The following is a 20,151-nucleotide window of genomic DNA, read 5'->3' on the forward strand; positions in this document are numbered from 1 at the left end:
CGTTGTAATCACAAACCTCCTTGAACCGTGTCATGACAAAGTTCCAGGACACTTGTCATCACAATGATCCATGACCCCTTTCATCACAATGCTCCATGAGCACTGTCATCACAATGCTCCATGGTCTATGTATTTACAGTGCTCCATGGCCCCTGTAATCACATTGCTCCATGATCCCTTTCATCACAATTCTCCATGACCGCTGTCATCACAGTGCTCCAGGACCGTTTTCATCACAATGCTCCATGATCCCAGTCATCACAATGCTCCATGATCCCAGTCATCACAATGCTCCATTGCTATGTATTCACAATGCTCCAAGGCCGCTGTAAACACATTGCTCCATGATCCCTTTCATCACAATGTTCCATGACCACTCTCATCACAATTCCCCATGACGCCTGTCATGACAATGCTCCATGAACCCACTCATCACAATGTTCCATGACAGTTGTCATCAAAATGCTCCATGACCACTATCATCACAGTGTTCCCTGCTCTTGTCCTCACAATGTTCCATGGCCCCTGTAATCACAATGCTCCATGCCCTTGTCATTACAATTCTCCAGAACTCTTGTCATCATAAGGCTCCATGCCCATGTCATCACAATGCTCCATGGCACTTGTCATCACAATGTTCCATGGCCTTTGTCATCACAATGCTCCATGACCCTTGTCATCACAGTGCTCCATGATAACTTTCATCACAATGCTATATGGCCACTGTCATCACAATGCTCCATGACCATTGTCATCACAATTCCCCATAACACCTGTCATCAAAATGCTCCAAGGCCCCACCTATCACAATGCTCTATGACCCGTGTCAGCACAATATTCCATGACCCCTGTCATCACAAAGTTCCATGGCAAAGTCATCACAGTGCTCCATGTCCCCTGTCATCACAATGCCCAATGTCCCGTGTCATCACGATGCCCCATGACAATTTTCATCACAATGCATCATGCCCTTGTCAGCACAATGCTCCTTGTCCCCTGTATTCAAAATGCTCCATGCCCTTGTCATCACAATGCTCCAGATCACTTCTCATTACAAGACTCCATGCCCATGTCAACACAATGCTCCATGCCCCTGTCATCAAAATGCCCCATGACTCCTGTCATCACAATGCTCAATGAGCCCTGTCAGCACAATGCTCGATGACCCTTGTCATCACAATGCTCCATGCCGTTGTCATCACAATGATCCATGGCCCAGTAATCACAAAGTTCCATGCCCTTGTCATCACAATGCTCCAGAACTCTTGTCATCAAAATGCTCCATACACGTGTCATCACAATTCTCCATGACACTTGTCATCACAAGGTTCCATGGCCTTTGTCATCACAATGCCCCATGACCCCTGTCATCATAGTGCTCCATGGTACTTTTCATCACAATTCTAGATGACCACTGTCCTAAAAATGCCCCATGACACCTCTCATCAAAATTCGCCATTTCCCTTGTCATCACAATGCTCCATGAACCGTGTCATCACAATGTTCCAGGACACTTGTCATCACAATGATCCATGGCCACTTTCATTGCAATGCTCCATGACCCCTGTCATCACAATGCTCCATGGCCTATGTATTCACAGTGCTCCATGGCCCCTGTAATGACATTGCTCCATGATACCTTTCATCACAATACTCCATGACCACTGTCATCACAATGCGCCATGACGCCTGTCATCACAATGCTCCATGGATCCTTTCATCACAATGCTCCATGACCCCTGTCATCACAATGTTCCCTGCCCTTGTCTTCACAATGCTCCAAGGCCCCTGTAATCACAATGCTCCATGCCCTTGTTATCATAATGTTCCAGAACTCTTGTCATCATAATGCTCCATGCCTGTGTCATCACACTGCTTCATGACACTTGTCATCACAATGCTCCATGGCCCCTGTCATCACAGTGCTCCATGATAACTTTCATCACAATGCTAGGTGATCACAGTCGTCACAATGCCCCATGACACCTGTCAACAAAATTCGGCATGGCCTTTGTCGTCACATTGCTCCATGAACCGTGTCATCACATGTTCCAGGACACTTGTCATCACAATGATCCATGACCCCTGTCATCACAATGTACCCTGCCCATGTCATCACAATGATCCATGTCCCCTGTAATCACAATGCTCCATGCCCATTTCACCACAATGCTGCAGAATTCTTGTCATCGCAATGTTCCATGGCCGTGTCATCACAATGTTTCATGACTCATGTCATCACAATTCTTCATGACCCTTGTCATCATAATGCTCCATGCATCTTGTCATCACAAAGCTCCATTGTGCTTTTCAGCACAATGCTCCAGGACAACTTTCATCACAGTGCTCCATGCCCCATCTCATCACAATGCCCAATGCACTCTGTCATCACAATGCCCCATGATCCTGTCATTACAATGCTCCATGGCCTTTGTCACCACATAGCTCCATGACCCCTGTCCTCACAATGATCCATGACTCCTTTCGTCACAATGATACAGTACCCCTTTCATCACAATGCTCCATGCCACTTGTCATCACAATGCACCATGTCCTTGTCAGCACATTGCTCCTTGGCTCCTGTCATCAAAATACTCCATGTCCTTGTCATCACAATGCTCCAGATCTCTTCTCATCACAGTGCTGTATGCATGTGTCAACACAATGCCCCATGCCGCCTGTCATCACAATGCTCCAAGGACCCTCTCATCACAATGCTCCATGACCGCTGTCATCACAGTATTCCCTGCCCATGTCATCACAATGCTCCATGTCCCCAGTAATTACAATGCTCCATGCCCTTTTCTTCACAAGGCAACAGAATTCTTCTATCACAATATTCCATGACCGTGTCATCACAATGCTCCATGAACAATATAATCACAATTCTCCATGACTCTTTTCATCACAATGCACCCTGCCCTTTTCATCACAATGCTCAAGAATTCTTGTCATCACAACGTTCCATGACCGTGTCATCACAATGCTCCATGACCACTGTCAACACAGTGCCCCATGACACCTGTCATCACAATGCTCCAAGGCCCCTCTCATCACAATGCTCCATGACCGCTGTCATCGCAATATTCCCTGCCCGTGTCATCACAATGCTCCATGTAACCAGTAATTACAATGTTCCATGCCCTTTTCATCACAATGCTACAGAATTCTTGTCATCACAATGTTCCATGACCCTGTCATCACAATGCTCCGTAACCGATGTCATGACAATTCTCCATTAACTTTGTCATCACAATGCACCATGGCTCTTGTCATCACAATACTCCATGGTGCTATTCATCACAATGCTCCAGGACAACTTTCATCACAGTGCTCCAGGCCCCCTGTCATCACAATGCCCCCTGACGCTGTCATCACAACGCTCCAAGGCCCCGTCATCACAATGCTCCTAATACAGTGACTCCTAACACACTCACTGACACTGTCCCTAACTAAGGCCCTGAGACTACTCCTACCTCAGACCCTGACACTGTCCGTAATTTAGGCCCTGGCACTACTCCCAACTCAGGCACTGACGCTGTCCCTAACTAAGGGTCTGACACTACTCTCAACTCAGACACTGACACTTCCCCAAATTAAGGCCTTGACACTACTCTTAACTCAGGCCCTGACACAGTCCATAATAAAGACCCTGACAAAAATCCCAACTTAGGCACTGACAATGTCCGTAACTAAGGCCCTGACACTAACCCCATCTCAGCCACTGACACCGTCCCTAACTGTGGCTCTGGCACTACTCCCAACTCAGGCACTGGCACAGTCCCTAACTATGGCCCTGACGCTACTCCCAACTCAGGCACTGACACTGTCCCTAACTAAGGCCCTGACACTACTCTTCACTCAGGCACTGACACTACTCTAACTAAGGCCCTGACTCCACTCCTAACTCAGGCACTGTCACTATCACTAACTAAGGCCATTACACTACTCTTAACACAAGAACTGACACTTTACGTAACTACGGCTTGACACAATACTTAACTCATGCCCTGACACTGTCCTTAAATAAGACCCTGACACTACTCCCAACTCAGTCACTGACACTGTTCCTAACTAAGGCCCAGAGACTTCTCCCAATTCAGGCCCTGACACTGTCCCTAACTAAGGCCCTGACACTACTCCCAACTCAGGCACTGACACTGTCCCTAACTAAGGCCCTGACACTACTCCCATCTCAGGCACGGATAATGTGCCTAACTAAGGCTCTAACATTACTCCCAACTCAGGCACTGACATTGTCCCTAAATACGGCCCTGACATTACTCCCACCTCAGGCACTGAAGCTGCCCCTAACTAAGGCCCTGACACTACTCCTATCTCAGGCTCTGACACTATAACTAAGAAAGGCCCTCACACTACTCCTAACTCAGGCACTGATACTCTCCATAACTTAGGCCCTGACGCTACCCATAAATCAGACACTGACACTCTCCCTAAATAAGGCCCTGAGATTACTCCTACCTCAGGCCCTGACACTGTCCATCAACTAAGGCCTTGATACTACTGCCAACTGAGGCTCTGACACTGCCCCTAACTATGTCCCTGACACTACTCCCAACTCAGGCACTGACAGTGTCCCTAACAAAGACCCTGACACTACTCCCAACTCAGGCACTGACACTGTCCCTTACTAAGGCCCTGACACTACTCCCACCTCAGGCACTGACACTGTCCCTAACTAAGGCCCTGACATTACTCCTAACTCAGGCACTGACACTGTCAACAACTTAGGACCTTACACTACTCACAACAAAGGCCCTGACACTGTCCCTAAATACTGCTCTCACACTACTCCTAAATCAGGCCCTAACACTATTCCTAACACAGTCACTGACACTGTCCCTAACTAAGGCCATGAGAATACTCTTAACTCAGGCCCTGACACAGCACCTAACAAAGGCCATGAAACTACTCCTAACTCAGGCCCTGACATGATAACTAAGAAAGGCCCTCACACTACTCCTAACTCAGGCACTGACACTGTCCATAACTTAGGCCCTGTCACTACTCCTAACTCCGGCACTGACACTCTCCCTAATTAAGGCCTTAACATTATTCTTAGCTAAGCCCATAACACTGTCCATAAGAAAGACCCTGACACTAATCCCAACTCAGGTACTGACACTGTGCCTAACTAAAGCCCTGACACTACTCCCAACTCAGACAATGAAGCTGTCCCTATCTAAGGCCCTGACACTACTCACAAGTTAGGCACTGATGCTGTCCCTAAATAAAGCCCTGACTCTCTTCCCAACTCAGGCACTGACGCTGTCCCTAACTAAAGCCATAACACTACTCCCAACTCAGGCACTGACACTGTCCCTAACTAAGGTCCTGACAATAAACCAACTCAGGCACTAACACTCTCCCTAACTAAGGCTCTGATACTACTCCCAACTCAGGCACTGACAATCTCTCTAAGGCCTTGACACTACTCTTAATTCATGCCCTGACACTGTCCCTAACAGAGACCCTGACACTATTCCCAACTCAGGGACTGACACTCTCCCTAACTAAGACCCTGACACTACTCCCATCTCAGCCACGGACACTGTCCCTTAGGCCCTGACACTAATTCCAACTCAGGCACTGACATTGTCCCTATCTAAGGCCCTGACCCTATTCTAAGCTCAGGCACTAACACTGTCTCTTACTAATGCCCTGACACTACTCCCAACTCAGGCACTGACACTGTCCCTAACTAAGGCCCTGACACTACTCCCAACTCAGGCACTGACACTCTCCCTAACTAAGGCCTTAAAACTACTCTTAACTCATGTCCTGACACTGTCCCTAACAAAGACCCTGTCACTATTCCCAACTCAGGCACTGGCACTCTCCGTAACTAAGACCATGACACTACTCCCATCTCAGCCAACAACACTGTCCCTAAGGCCCTGAAACTACTTCCAACTCAGGCACTGACACTGCCCCTAAATAAGGTCCTGATATAATTCTCCCAACTCAGGCACTGAGACTGTCCCTAACTAAGACGCTGATTCTACTCCCATCTCAGGCACCGACACTGTCCCAAATTAAGACCATGACATTACTCCCAACTCAGGCACTGACACTGTCGCTACCTTAGGCCCTTACACTACTCACAACACAGGCCCTGACACTGTCCCTAAATACCACTCTCACACTACTCCTAAATCAGGCCCTAACATTATTCCTAACACAGTCACTGACACTGTCCCTAACTAAGGCCCGGAGATTACTCCTATCACAGGCCCTGACACTACTCCCAACTCAGACACCGAAGCTGTCCCTAAATAAGGCTCTGACACTCATCCCAACTCAGGCACTGACACTGTTACTAACTAAAGCCCTGACACTACTCCCAACACAGGCAATGACACTGTCCCTAACTAAGGCCCTGACACTACTCCCAAATCAGGCACTGAGGCTGTCCCTAACTAAAGCCCTGACTTTCTTCCCAACTCAGGCACTGACGCTGTCCCTAACTAAGGGTCTGACACTATGCCAAACTCAGGCACTGACACTCTCCCTAACTAAGGCCTTGACAATACTCTTAACTCAGGCCCTGACACTGTCCCTAAAAAAGTCCCTGACACTACTCCTAACTCAGGCACTGACACGGTCCCTAACTAAGGCCCTGACACTACTCCCAACTAAGCCACTGACACTGTCTCTAACGATGGCCCTGACACTACTCATAACTCAGGCACTGACACTGTCCCTTACTAATACCCTGACACTACTCCCACCTCAGGCACTGACACTGTCTGAACCTAAGGCCCTGACATTACTCCCAACTCAGGCACTGACGCCATCCCTAAGTAAGGCCCTGACACTACTCCCAACTCAGGCACTGACGTTGTCCATAACTAAGGCTCTGACACTACACCCAACTGAGGCACTGACGCTGTCTATAACTAAGGCGATAAAACTATTCCCAAATCAGGCACTGACACTGTCCCTTACTAAGGCCCAGACAATAGAACCAACTCAGGCACTGACATTGGTCCTAACTAAGGCCCTGACACTACTCCCAACCTAGGCACTGACACTGTCCCTAACTAAGGCCCTCAAACTACTCCTAACTCAGGCTCTGACACTGTCCCTAACTTTGTCCTGACACTACTCCTTACTTAGGCACTGACACGCTCCCTATCTAAGCCCCTGAGACTACTTCTACCTCAGGCACTGACACTGTCCCTAACTAAGGCCCTGATACTACTCCCAACTCAGGCACTGAAACTCTCTCTAACTAAGGCCTTGACACTAGTCTTAACTCATACCCTGACACTGTCCCTAACAAAGACCCTGAAACTATTCCCAACTCAGGCACTGACACTCTCCCTAAATAAGACCCTGACACTACTCCCATCTCAGCCACTGACACTGTCCCTAAGGCCCAGACACTACTTCCAACTCAGGCACTAACACTGTCCCTAACTAAGGCCTTGGCGATACTCTTAACTCAGGCCCTGACACTGTCCCTAAAAAAGACCCTGACAATTCTCCCAACTCAGGCACTGACACTGTACCTAACTAAGGCCCTGATTTTACTCCCAATTCAGGTACTGACACTGTCAATAACTTAGGCCTTTACACTTCTCACAACACAGGCCCTGACATTGTCCTTAAATACCGTTCTCACGCTACTCCTAAATCAGGCCCTAACACTATTCCTAACACAGACAGTGACACTGTCTCTAGCTAAGGCCCTGAGAATACTCCTTACTCAGGCCCTGACACTGTCCCTAACTAAGGCCCTGACACTACTCCTAACTCAGGCCTTGACACGATAACTAAGAAAAGCCCTCTCGCTACTCCTAACTCAGGCACTGACACTGTCCATAACTTAGGCCCTGACACTACTACTAACTCAGGCACTGAATCTGTCCCTAACAAAGACCCTGACACTACTCCCAACTCCGGCACTGACACTCTCCCTAACTAAGGCACTGGCACTACTCCCAACTCAGGCACTGACACTGTCCCTAACTATGCCCTGACACTACTCCCAACTCAGGCACTGACACTGTCCAGAACTAAGGCGCTGACATTGCTCCCAAATCAGACACTGAAAGTGTGGCAACTATGTCCCTGACACTACTCACAGCTCAGGCTCTGACACTGTCCCTAACTACCGCTCTCACACTACTCCTAATGCAGGCCCTGACACTATTCCTAACACATTCACTGACACTGTCCCTAACTAAGGCCCTGAGATTTCTCATAACTCACGTCCTGACATGGTCCCTAAGAAAGACCCTGACACTAATCCCAACTCAGGCACTGACACTGTCCCTAACTAAGGCCCTGAGACTATTCCTAACTCATGCCCTGACATTTTCCGTAACTTAGGCCCTGACACTACTCCTAATTCAGGCACTGACATGCTCCCTAACTAAGGCCCTGAGACTACTCCTACCTCAGGCCCTGCCACTGCCCCTAACTAAGACCCGGATACTACTCCCAACTCTTGCTCTGACAATGTCCCTAACTATGGCCCTGACAATACTCCCAACTCAGGCACTGACATTTTCCCTAACTGAGGCAATGATTCTACTCCCAACTCAGGAACTAAGGCTCTGGATCATTGTGATGACAACCGCCATGGAGCATTGTGATGACAATGGTCATGGAGAATTGTGATGACAAGGGCCATGGAGAATTGTGATAAAAGGGGTCATGGAGAATTGTGATGACAAGGGCCATGGAGCATTGTGATTACAGGGTTCATGAATTATTGTGATGAAAGTGGTCATGGAGCATTGTGATGAAAATGGTCATGGAGCATTGTGATGAAAGTGGTCATGGAGGATTGTGATGAAAAGCGCTATGGAGCATTGTGATGACAACTGTCATGGAACATTGTGATGACATGGGTCATGGAGCATTGTGATGACAAGTGCCATGGAGCATTGTGATGATAGGAGTCATGGGGCATTGTGATGACAGGGATCTTGGACCTTTGTGGTGAAAGGGGTCATGGATCATTGTGATTACAGGGATCATGGAGCACTGTGATGATAAGGGCATGTAGTCTTGTGATGAAAATGTTCATGGAGCATTGTGATGAAAATGGGACATGGAGCATTGTGATGACAAGTGCCAAGGATCATGGTGATGAAAGGGGTAATGGAGAATTGTTATCAAAGAGGTCATGGATCATTGTGATTACAGCGGTCATGGAGCCTTGTGATGACAAGCGCCATGGAGCTTTGTGATGACAAGAGCCATGGAGCATTGTAAGGAAATGGGTCATGGAGCATTGTGATGAATGAGGTCATGGAGCATTTTTATGAGAATGGTCATGGCGCATTTTGATGAAAGAGGTCATAGAGCATTGTGATAAAAGGGTTCATGGAGCACTGTGATGATAAGGGCATGTAGTCTTGTGATGAAAATGTTCATGGAGCATTGTGATGAAAAGGGGTCATGGAGCATTGTGATGAAAATGGGACATGGAGCATTGTGATGAAAGGGTCATGCATCATGGTGATTAAAGGGATCACGGAGGATTGTGATGAAAAGCACCTAGGAGAATTGTGATGACAAGGGCCATGGAGCATTTTGATGAAAGGGGTTATGGAGCATTGTGATGAAAGTGGTCATGTACCATTGTGATGACAGGCATCATGGAACATTCTTATGACAAGCTCTATGGAGCATTGTGATGACAAGGGCCATGGAACATTGCGATGACAAGTGGCATGGAGCATTGTGATTATAGGCGTCTAGGAGCATTGTGATTACAGTGGCCATGGAGCATTGTGATGACAGGGGGCATGGAACATTGTGATGAAATGGGGCATGGAGCATTGTGGTGACAGGTGTCATGGAGCATTGCGATGACAAGGGTCATGGATCATTGTGAGGAAAGGGGTCATGGAGCACTGTGATTACAAGGGCCATGGAGCACTGTGATGAAATAGGCATGGAGCATTGTGATGATAATAATCATGGAGCATTGTGATGAAATGGGTCATGGAGCATTTTGATTAAAGGGGTCATGGGGCATTGTGATGAAACGGGTCATGGATAATTGTGATTACAGGGATCATGGAGCATTGTGATGACAAGCGTAATGGAGCATTGTGATGACAGGGGTCACGGAGCATTGTGATGGCAATTGTCATGGAGCATTGTGATGACAAATTCCATGGAGCATTATGATGACAGGGGTCGTGGAGCACTGTGCTTACACTGAACATGGAGCACTGTGATGACAAAGGCAATGGAGCATTGTGATGACGGGGTCATGGAGCATTGTGATGAAAGTGGACATGGAGCATTGTGAAGAAAAGCGCCAGGGAGCATTTTCAGGACACTGTCCATGTAGCATTGTGATCACAAGTGTCATGGAGCATTCTGAGGACAGGGGCATAGAGAATTGTGATGACAAGGACCATGGAGCATTGTGAGGACAGGGGTTACAGGGCATTGTGATGAAATGGGGCATGGAGCATTGTGATGAAATGGGTACTGGACCATTGTGATGACAATGGTCATGTAGCATTTTGATGCAAGGTGTCATGGAGTATTGTTATTCAAAAGGCCATGGAACATTGCGATGACAAGGGACATGGAACACTGTGAGGAAAGGGGTCATGGATCATTGTGATGACAGGGGTAATGGAGCATTGTGATGATAAGGCAATGGAGCAATGTGTGAAAAGGACCATGGAGCATTGTGACGAAAGGGGTCACGGAGCATTTTGATGAAAGGGGTCATGGATCATTGCGATGACAGGTGTCACGGAGCATTGGGATCATAAGGCCATGGAGCATTGTGATGACTATGGTCATGGAGCATTGTGATGAAATTTGTCATGGAAAATTGTAATGAAAGGGGTCATAGAACATTGTGATGAGATAGGCCATGGAGCATTGTGATGTCAGGAGTCATGGAGCATTGTAATGAAATGTGTCATGGAAAATTGTGATGAAAGGAGTCATGGAACATGGTGACGACAAGGGCCTGGAGCTTTGTGATGACAAGGGTCATGGATCATTGTGATGAAAGGAGTAATGTAGCATTGTGATGAAAGGAGTCATGTATCATTGGAATTACATTGATCATGGAGCAATTTATGACAAGCACCATGGAGCATTGTGATGGCAAGGGCAATGGATCATTGAGATGACAGGGGTCACGGAGCATTTTGATGACAATGGTCTTAGAGCATTGTGATGAAAGTGGTCATGGGGCCTTTTGATGACAAGCGGTCCTGCAGCATTGTGATGATAAGGGCCATGGATCATTGTGATTACAAGGATCATGGAGCATTGTGATGACAAGGGTAATGGAGCATTGTGATGAAAGGGTCTATGGGGGTTTGTGATGACAAGGACCTTGGAGTATTTTGATGAAAGTGGTCATGGAGCATTGTGATAAAATGCTCCATGGAGCATTGTGATGACAAGGGTTTTGGAGCATTGTGCTGAGAAGGGCCATGGAGCATTGTCATGACAGGCGTCATGGGGCATTTTGATGACAGGTGTCATGGAGCATTGTGATGAAAGGGGTCAGGGAGCTTTATGATTACAGGGGCCATGGAGCATTGGGATGACAAAGGCCATGGAGAATTGTGATGAGAAGTGTCATGGAGCACTGTGATTATAAGGGCCATGGAGCATTGTGATGACTGGGGTCATGGGGCATTGTGATGAAATGGATCATGGATCATTGTGATTACAGGGATCATGGAGCATTGTGATGACAAGCGCCATGGATCATTGTGATGAAAGGGGAAATGGAACATTGAAATGAAACGGGTCATGGAGCATTGTGAAGACAGGGGTCATGGAGCATTGTGATGAAAAGTGTCATGGAGCATTGTGATGACACGGGCATGGAGCATTGTGATGACAAGAGTTCTGGAGAATTGTGTAAACTGGCGCCATGGAGCATTGTGATGACAAGGGTATGGAGCATTGTTATGACATGGGGCATGGAGCATTGTGAAGACAAGGGCCAAGAAGCATTGTGATGAGGAGGACATGGAGCATTGTTATGACAAGGTTCATAGAGCATTGCGATGAAAGGATTAATGGAACATTGTGATGAAAGGGGTCATGGATCATTGTGATTACAGGTATAATGGAGCATTGTGATGATAATGGTCATGAAGCATTGTGATGAAAGGGCTCGAGGAGCATTGTGATGAAAGGGGCCATGGGGAATTGTGATGACAAGGGCATGGAACATTGTGATGAATTGGGTCATGGATCATTGTGAAGTCAGGGTCATGGAGCATTGTGATGACAAGGGCTATGGAGCATTGTGATGTCAGTGGTCATGGAGCATTGTGATGAAAGGGGTCATGGAGCACTCTGATTACAGGGGCAATGGAGCATGGTGATGACAAAGGCCATGGAGCATTCTGATGACAGGTGTCAAGGAGCATTGTGATGAAATAGGTCATGGATCATTGCGATGACAGGAGTCATGGAGCACTGTGATTTCAGGGGCCATGGAGCATTGTGATGACAAGGGCATGGAGCATTTTGATCACAATTGTCATGGAGCATTGTGATGAAAGTGGTCATGGAGCATTGTGATGAAAAGGGTCATGTGGCATTGTGAGGACAAGGGTCATGGATCATTGTGAAGAAAGAGGTCATGGAGCATTTTGATGAAAGTTTTCATGGAGCATTGTGATGAAAAGCACGAGGGAACATTGTGATGACAAGTTCCATGGAGCATTGTGATTACAGGGGCCATGGAGAATTATGACAAAGACCATGGAGCATTGTGATGACAGTTGTTATGGAGCACTGTGATGAAAGGGGCATGGAGCATTGTGACGACAATGGTCATGGAGCATTGTGATGATAAGGGCGTGGAGCATTGTGATGACAGTGGTCACAGAACATTGTGAGGATGAGGGCATGGAGCCTAGTTAGGGACAGTCTAGCGGCCTTGGGACTAAATTCAGTGCCTGAGGTAGGCACAGCATAAGGTCTTTAGTTAGCATAAGAGGTAGGACATTAGCTCGGGACAGGCTTAGGGTAAAGGCTAGGAATCGTGTCAGGAAATGACCTTAGGATAGTATGAAGACCTTTGTTACTGAGAATATCAGGGCCTTATTCAGAACCAGTGTTAAGGCTTCAGATAGGGACAGCATCGAGGCCTGACGTAGGGAGAACGACAGGGCCTGAGTGAGGCCTAATGTCAGGCCCTTAGGGGGGACACTGTCAGGGAATGACTTAGGAGCAGCATCAGTGCCTTTGTTGGATCAGCTTTAGGCTCTTAGTTAAAGACATGACCAGAGCCCTAGTTAGTCACAGCGTCAAGGCCTCAGTTAGGGAAAGCTTCAGGGCCTGAGTTACAGACAGCCTCAGGTCTTCACTTAAAGACAGCGACAGGGCTTTCTTAGGGACAGTGTCAGGACCTTGGTTAGAAATGGGTCAGGATATTAGCTCAGGAGAGTGTCAGGATTTTAGTTATTGCTGGCAGCAGGGCCTATATTAGGGACAGATTCCAAGCCTTTGTTAGAGACTGCATCATGGACTTAGTTAGGAGTAGTCAGGGCCTTAGTTAGGGAGAGCATTAGGGTTTCAGTTAGCATGAGATGCAGGAGATTATCTTGGGACAGAGTCAGGTTCCAGGCCAGAGATAGTGAAAGGAAATGACCAAGGGATAACGAGAAGACCTTAGTCATTGAGAGCATCAGGGCCTTAGTTAGCAGCAGCGTGAGGGCCTTAATCAGGACCAGCGCCAGTGCTTGACGTACAGACAGCGTCAGAGACTAACTAAGGTACAGCAACAGGGCCTAAGTGAGGCCTATCTTTAGGGCCTGAGTAAGGGACAGTATCAGGGCATGACTTAGGAGCAGCATAAAGGCCTCTGTAGGATCAGCATTAGGGTCTTCATTAAGATATTATCAGGGCCTCTGTTAGGGACAGCCTCAAGGCCTCACTTAGGGACAGCGTCAGGGCTTACTTTGGGAAAGCTTCAGGACCTTGGTAAGACATGGGTCAGGATATTAGCTCAGGATAATATCAGGTGTTCAGATATTGATGGCATCAGGTCCTTAGTTAGAGGCAGTGTCAGGGCCTAAGTTAGGACTAGCATCAGAGCCTTTGTTAGGTACAGTGTCAGTGATTGAATTAGGTGTAGTGTCAGGACCTTAGTTAGGGACAGTGTCAGGGCCTGCGTTAGGACAAGCCTGCAGGCCTCAGTTAGGGACAGGTTCACGGCCTCGGACCTAAATTCAGGGCATTATTTAGGGACAGAATTAGGGATTTAGCTAGCATAAGAGGATCTACAGCTGAAAGCAACCTGAACACCACCACAAGCAGATGCAGAAGGGAACCATGCACGCTCCTATGAAGGAATATTCCACAGCAGTTGAGTACATTTTGTTTAAAGTTAGTAACACTATAAAAATTATGTTTTGAAGAAAACTATATTCAGAACATGAAAGTATCTCGTTCTAAGGAATCTCTTTAGCTAATCTCGACATTAGCTAAAGAGAAGTTTAGGTTAAGATCTAGGCATAGTGTCAGGAAATGACCTCGGGATACTGTCAAGACCTTAGTTACTTAGAGCATCAGGGTATAATTTAGGACCAGTGAGTGTCAGGGCTTCTGGTAGGGACAGCATCAGAGCCTGACTTAGGGAGAGCGACAGGGCCTGAGTGAGGCCTACCGTCAGGGCCTTAGCTGGGTACAGTGTCAGGGCATGACTTAGGAGCAGCATAAGAGCCATGGTAGGATCAGCCTCAGGGGCTATGTTAAAGATATTATCAGGGCCTCTGTTAGGGACAGCCTCAAGGCCTCACTTAGGGACAGCATCAGGGCTTCCTTCGGGAGAGTTTCAGGACCTTGATAAGACATGGGTCAGGATAGTAGCTCAGGATAATGTCAGGACTTTAGATATTGATGGTAGCAGGGCCTAAGTTAGGGACAGTGTCAAGGCGTTAGTTAGGAGTAGCGGGCCTCTGATAGGTCCAGTGTCAGGTCCTCAGTTAGCAATAGTGTTAGGGCATTAGTTAGGGACAGTGCCAGGGCCAGATGTAGGACGAGCATCTAGGCCTAATTTCGGGACAGTTGCACGGTCTTGGGACTAAATTCAGTGCCTGAAGTAGGCACAACCTAAGGGCTTCAGTTAGCATAAGTGGAAGGACATTAGCTAGTGACAGTGTCAGTTTAACATCTAGGGATAGTGTCAGGGAATGACCTAAGGATAGTGTGAAGACCTTTCTTACCGAGACTCTCAGGGCCTTATTCAGAACCAGTGTTAGGGCTTCAGGTAGGGACAGCATCAGAGCCTGACTTAGGGAGAGCGATAGGGTCTGAGTGAGGCCTAGCATCAGACCCTTAGCTGGGGACACTGTCAGGTCCTGACTTAGGAGCAGCATCAGGGCCTCTGTTGGATCAGCCTTAGGGTCTTAGTTAAAGACATGATCAGAGTCTGAGTTAGTCACAGCATCAAGGCCTGAGTTAGTTAGGGAAAGCTTCAGGGCCTCACTTAGGGACAGCGTCAGGGCTTACTTTGGGGCAGTTTCAGGACCTTGGTAAGACATGGGTCAGGATATTAGCTCCGGATAATGTCGGGACTTTAGATATTGATGGCAGCAGCCCTTAGTTAGAGACAGTGTCAGGCCCTGAGTTACGACTAACATCAGAGCCTTTGTTAGGTACAATGTACGGGGCTGAGTTAGGAGTAGAATCAGGGCCTTAGTTGGTGACAGTGTCAGGGCCTGACTTAGGGAGAGTGACATGGCCTGAGGGAGGCCTAGCGTCAGGCCCTTAGCTGGGCACACTGTCAGGGCATGACTTTGGAGCAGCATCAGCGTCTTTGCTGGATCATCATTAAGGTCTTCGTGAAATACATGATCAGGGCCTGAGTTAGTCACAGCTTCAAGGCTTCAGTTAAGGAAAGCTTCAGGGCCTGAGTTAGGGACAGCCTCAGGTCTTCAACTAGGGACAGCATCAGGGCTTAGTTTCGGCCAGTTTCAGGACCTTGGAAAGACATAGGTCAGGATATTAGCTCAGGATAATATCAGGACTTTAGATACTGATGGCAGTAGGGCCTTAGTTACAGACAGTTTTAGGGCCTGAGTTAGGCCTAGCATCAGAGACTTTGTTAGGTACAGTGTAAGGGACTGAGTTAGGAGTAGTGTCAGGGCCTTGCTTAGGGATAGTGTCAGGGTCTGAGTTAGGTGTACTGTCAGAGACCTAGTTAGGGACAGTGCTAGGGCCTGATTTAGGATTAGTGTCAAGACCTTATTTAGGACCAATTTCAGGGCCTTAGTTTGGACTAGCATCAGAACCATTGTTAGGAATCGTATGAGGGCCTGAGTTAGGCGTACTGTCAGGGCCTTAGTTAGGGACAGTGTTAGGGCCTAGTTAGGATTAGTGTCAAGGCCTTATTTAGGACCATTTTAGGGCTTTAGTTTGGACTGGCAACAGAGACTTTGTTAGGTATCATTTCGGGGTCTAAGTTGGCTGTAATGTCAGGGCCATTGTTAGGGACAGTATCAGGGCCTGACTTAGGAGAAGTTCAGGGCCTTAGCCAGGAAAAGTGTCAGGGCCTTAGTTAGGGACATTATCAGGGCCTGAATTAGCAGTAGTGTCAAAAGTCCTTAGTGAGGAGAGTAATGAATAAGTCAGGACTCAGGCCCTGACACTGTCCTTAACTAAGGCCCTGACACTACTCGTAAAACAGGCCCTGATCTGATTCCTATCATAGGTCCTGATTGTGGTCTTAAATAAGGACCTGGAACTGGTCCTAACTAAAGCTGTGACACTACTCTTAACTCAGGCCCTGACACTGTCCCTAACAAATCCTCTGACACTACTCCTAACTCGGTCACTGACACTGTCCCTAAATAAAGCCCTGGCAATACTCCTAACTCAGGCCCTGACACTGTCTCTAAATATGGTCCTGATTCTACTATGAACTCAGCACTGAAACTGTCCCTAACTTAGGCTCTGACTCTACTCCTAACTCAGGAACTGACACTGTCACTAAGTAAAGCCCTGAGACTATTCATAACTCATGCCCTAACACTACTCCTAAATCAGGCACTGAAAAAGTCCCTAACTAAGGCCGACAAAACTGCTAACTCAGGCACTGACACTGTCCCTAAATAAGGCCCTGAAACTATTCCTAACTGAGGCGCTGATACAATACCTAACGAAGGCACTGATGCTACTCCTAACTAAGGCCCTGACACTACACCTAACTCAGGCCATGACACAGTCCATAACTAATGCCATGACACTACTCCCAACTAAGGCACTGACAGTGTACATAACCAAGACCCTGACACTACACCTAACTCAGGCACTGACAGTGTCCCTAACAACGGCCCTCACACTACTCTCAACTCAGGCACTGACGCTGACCCTAAGTAAGGCCCTGACACTACTCCCAACTCAGGAACTGACGCTGTCCCTAACTGAGGCCCTGACACTACTCCCAACTCAGGCACTGACACTGTCCCTATCTAAGGCCCTCACACTACTCCTAACTCAGCCTCTAACATTGTCCCTAACTTAGGCCCTCACACGACTCATTACTTAGGCCCTGACACTGTCCCTAAGTAAGGCCTTGATACTACTCCCAACATAGACACCGAGACTGTCCGTAAAACGCCCTGACAGTACTCCCAACTCAGGCACTGACACTGTCCCTAACTAAAGCCCTGAGACTACTACTAACTCACGCTCTGACATTGGCCCTAACAAAGGCCCTGACACTACCCCCAACTCAGGCACTGACAGTGTCCCTAACTACGGCCCTCACACTACTCCCAACTCAGACACTGACACTGTCCCTAAGGCCCTGACACTACTTCCAACTCATGCACTGACGCTGTCCCTAACTAAGGTCCTGACGCTACTCCCAACTCAGGCACTGACACTGTCCCTAACAAAGGCCCTGATATTACCCCCAACTCAGGCACTGACAGTGTCCCTAACTACGGCCCTCATACTACTCCCAACTCAGACACTGACGCTGTCCCTAAGTAAGGCCCTGACACTACTCCCAGCTCAGGCACTGACGCTGTCCCTACTAAGGCCATAACACTACTCCTAACTCAGGCTCTGACACTGTCCCTAACTTAGGCCCTGACACTACTCCTTTCTTAGGCACTGACACGCTCCCTAACTAAGGCCCTGAGACTACTTCTACCTCACGCCCTGACACTGTCCCTAACTAAGGCCTTGATACTACTCGAACTCAGGCACTGACACTCTCCCTAACTAAGGCCTTTACACTACTCTTAACTCATGCCCTGACACTGTCCCTAACAAAGACCCTGACACTATTCCCAACTCAGGCACTGACACTCTCCCTGAGGCCCTGACACTACTTCAAACTCAGGCACTGACATTGTCACTACCTAAGGCCCTGACCCTATTCTCAACTCAGGCACTGACACTGTCCCTATCTAGGTCCTGACACTACTCCCAAATCAGTCACTGACACTGTCCCTCACTAAGGCCCTGACATTACTCCCAACACCAGCACTGACAGTTTCGCTAACTAAGGCCCTGAAACTACTCACAGCTCTGGCCCTGACACTGTTCCTAAATACTGATCTCAGACTACTCCTAACTCAGGCACTGACACTCTTCCTAACACAGTCACTGACACTGTTCCTAACAAAGGCCCGGTGACTACTCCTAACTCAGGCCCTGACACTGTCCGTAACTTAGGCCCTGGCACTACTCCCAACTCAGGCAATGACGCTGTCCCTAAGGGTCTGACAATACTCCCAATCAGACACTGACACTCTCCCAAATTAAGGCCTTGACTCTACTCTTAACTCAGGCCCTGACACTGTGCATAATAAAGTCCCTGACAATAATCCCAACTCAGGGACTGACACTGTCCGTAACTAAGGTCCTGACACTATTCCCATCTCAGCCACTGACACTGTCCCTTACTAAGGCTCTGACACAACTACCAACACAGGCACTGACACTTTCGCTAAATAAGGCAGTGAAACTACTCCCTACAAAAGCATGGACACTGTCCCTATCTAGGCCCTGACACTACTCCCAACTCAGGCACTGACACTGTCCAGAACAAAGGCCCTGACATTACTCCCAAATCAGGTACTGAAACTGTCGCTAACTATGTCCCTGACACTACTCACAACTCAGGCCCTGACACAGTCCTTAACAAAGGCCCTGACACTACCCCCAACTCACACACTGACAGTGTCCCTAACTTTGGCCTTCACACTACTCCAAACTCAGCCACTGATATTGTACCTAACTAAGGCCCTGACACTACTCCCAACTCAGGCACTGACACTGTCCCTAAATAAGGCCCTGAAACTTCTCCCAACTCAGGCACTGACCCTGTCCCTTACTAATGCCCTGACAGTACACCCACCTCAGGCACTGACACTCTCCCTAACTAAGGCAGTGAAAATTCTCCCAACATAGGCACTGATATTGTCCCTAACTAGGCCCTGACATTACTCCCAACTCAGGTACTGAAACTGTCACTAACTTAGGCCCTTACACTACTCACAACACAAGCCTTGACACTGTCCCTAAATACCACTCTCACACTACTCCTAAGTCAGGTCCTAACACTATTACTAACAGAGTCACTGACACTGTCCCTAACTAAGCCCTGAGACTACTCCTAATTCAGGCCCTGACACTGTCTGTAACTTAGGCCCTGACACTACTCCTAATTCTGGCACTGACCCTCTCCCTAAATAAGGCCCTGAGACTACTCCTACCTCAGGCCCTGACACTGTCCCTAACTAAGGCACTTATACTACTCCCAACTCAGGCTCTGACACTGTCCCTAACTATGGAATTGACACTACTCCCAACTCAGGCACTGACAGTGTCCCTAACTGAGGCAATGATACTACTCCCAACTCAGGCACTGAGGCTCTGGATCATTGTGATGACAAGCGCCATGGAGCATTGTGATGACAAGGGTCATGAAGGATTGTGATGACTAGGGCATGGAGCATTGTGATGACAAGGGTAACGGAGCATTGTGATGACAGGGTCCATGGAGCATTGTCATGACAAGGACCATGGAGCATTGTGATGACAGGGGTAATGGAGCATTGTGGTGACAGGCGGCATGGAGCATTGTGATGAAAGGGGTACTGTAACTTTGTGATGAAAGGGGTCAAGGAACATTTTGATTACAGGGGT

At 47.9% G+C, this 20,151-nt stretch overlaps 3 long non-coding RNA genes across 3 annotated transcripts in view; 2 read left to right on the forward strand and 1 right to left on the reverse strand.

Annotated features, from left to right (window-relative positions):
* Positions 1-20,151, reverse strand: part of LOC309631589 — a 54,114-nt gene that overhangs the window by 31,382 nt on the left and 2,581 nt on the right. The window lies entirely within an intron of this gene.
* The window catches only part of LOC309631590, a 39,443-nt gene continuing 31,214 nt past the window's right edge, over positions 11,923-20,151 (forward strand). The window contains exon 1 of the long non-coding RNA XR_014246389.1: positions 11,923-12,292. This is a non-coding gene — a long non-coding RNA (uncharacterized lncRNA). The remainder of the gene's footprint in view (positions 12,293-20,151) is intronic.
* Positions 12,743-20,151, forward strand: part of LOC309631592 — a 32,440-nt gene continuing 25,031 nt past the window's right edge. The window contains exon 1 of the long non-coding RNA XR_014246393.1: positions 12,743-19,925. This is a non-coding gene — a long non-coding RNA (uncharacterized lncRNA). The remainder of the gene's footprint in view (positions 19,926-20,151) is intronic.

This window comes from Balaenoptera borealis, assembly GCF_965194805.1.
Source record: "Balaenoptera borealis genome assembly, chromosome: 7".
Taxonomy (NCBI): domain Eukaryota; kingdom Metazoa; phylum Chordata; class Mammalia; order Artiodactyla; family Balaenopteridae; genus Balaenoptera; species Balaenoptera borealis.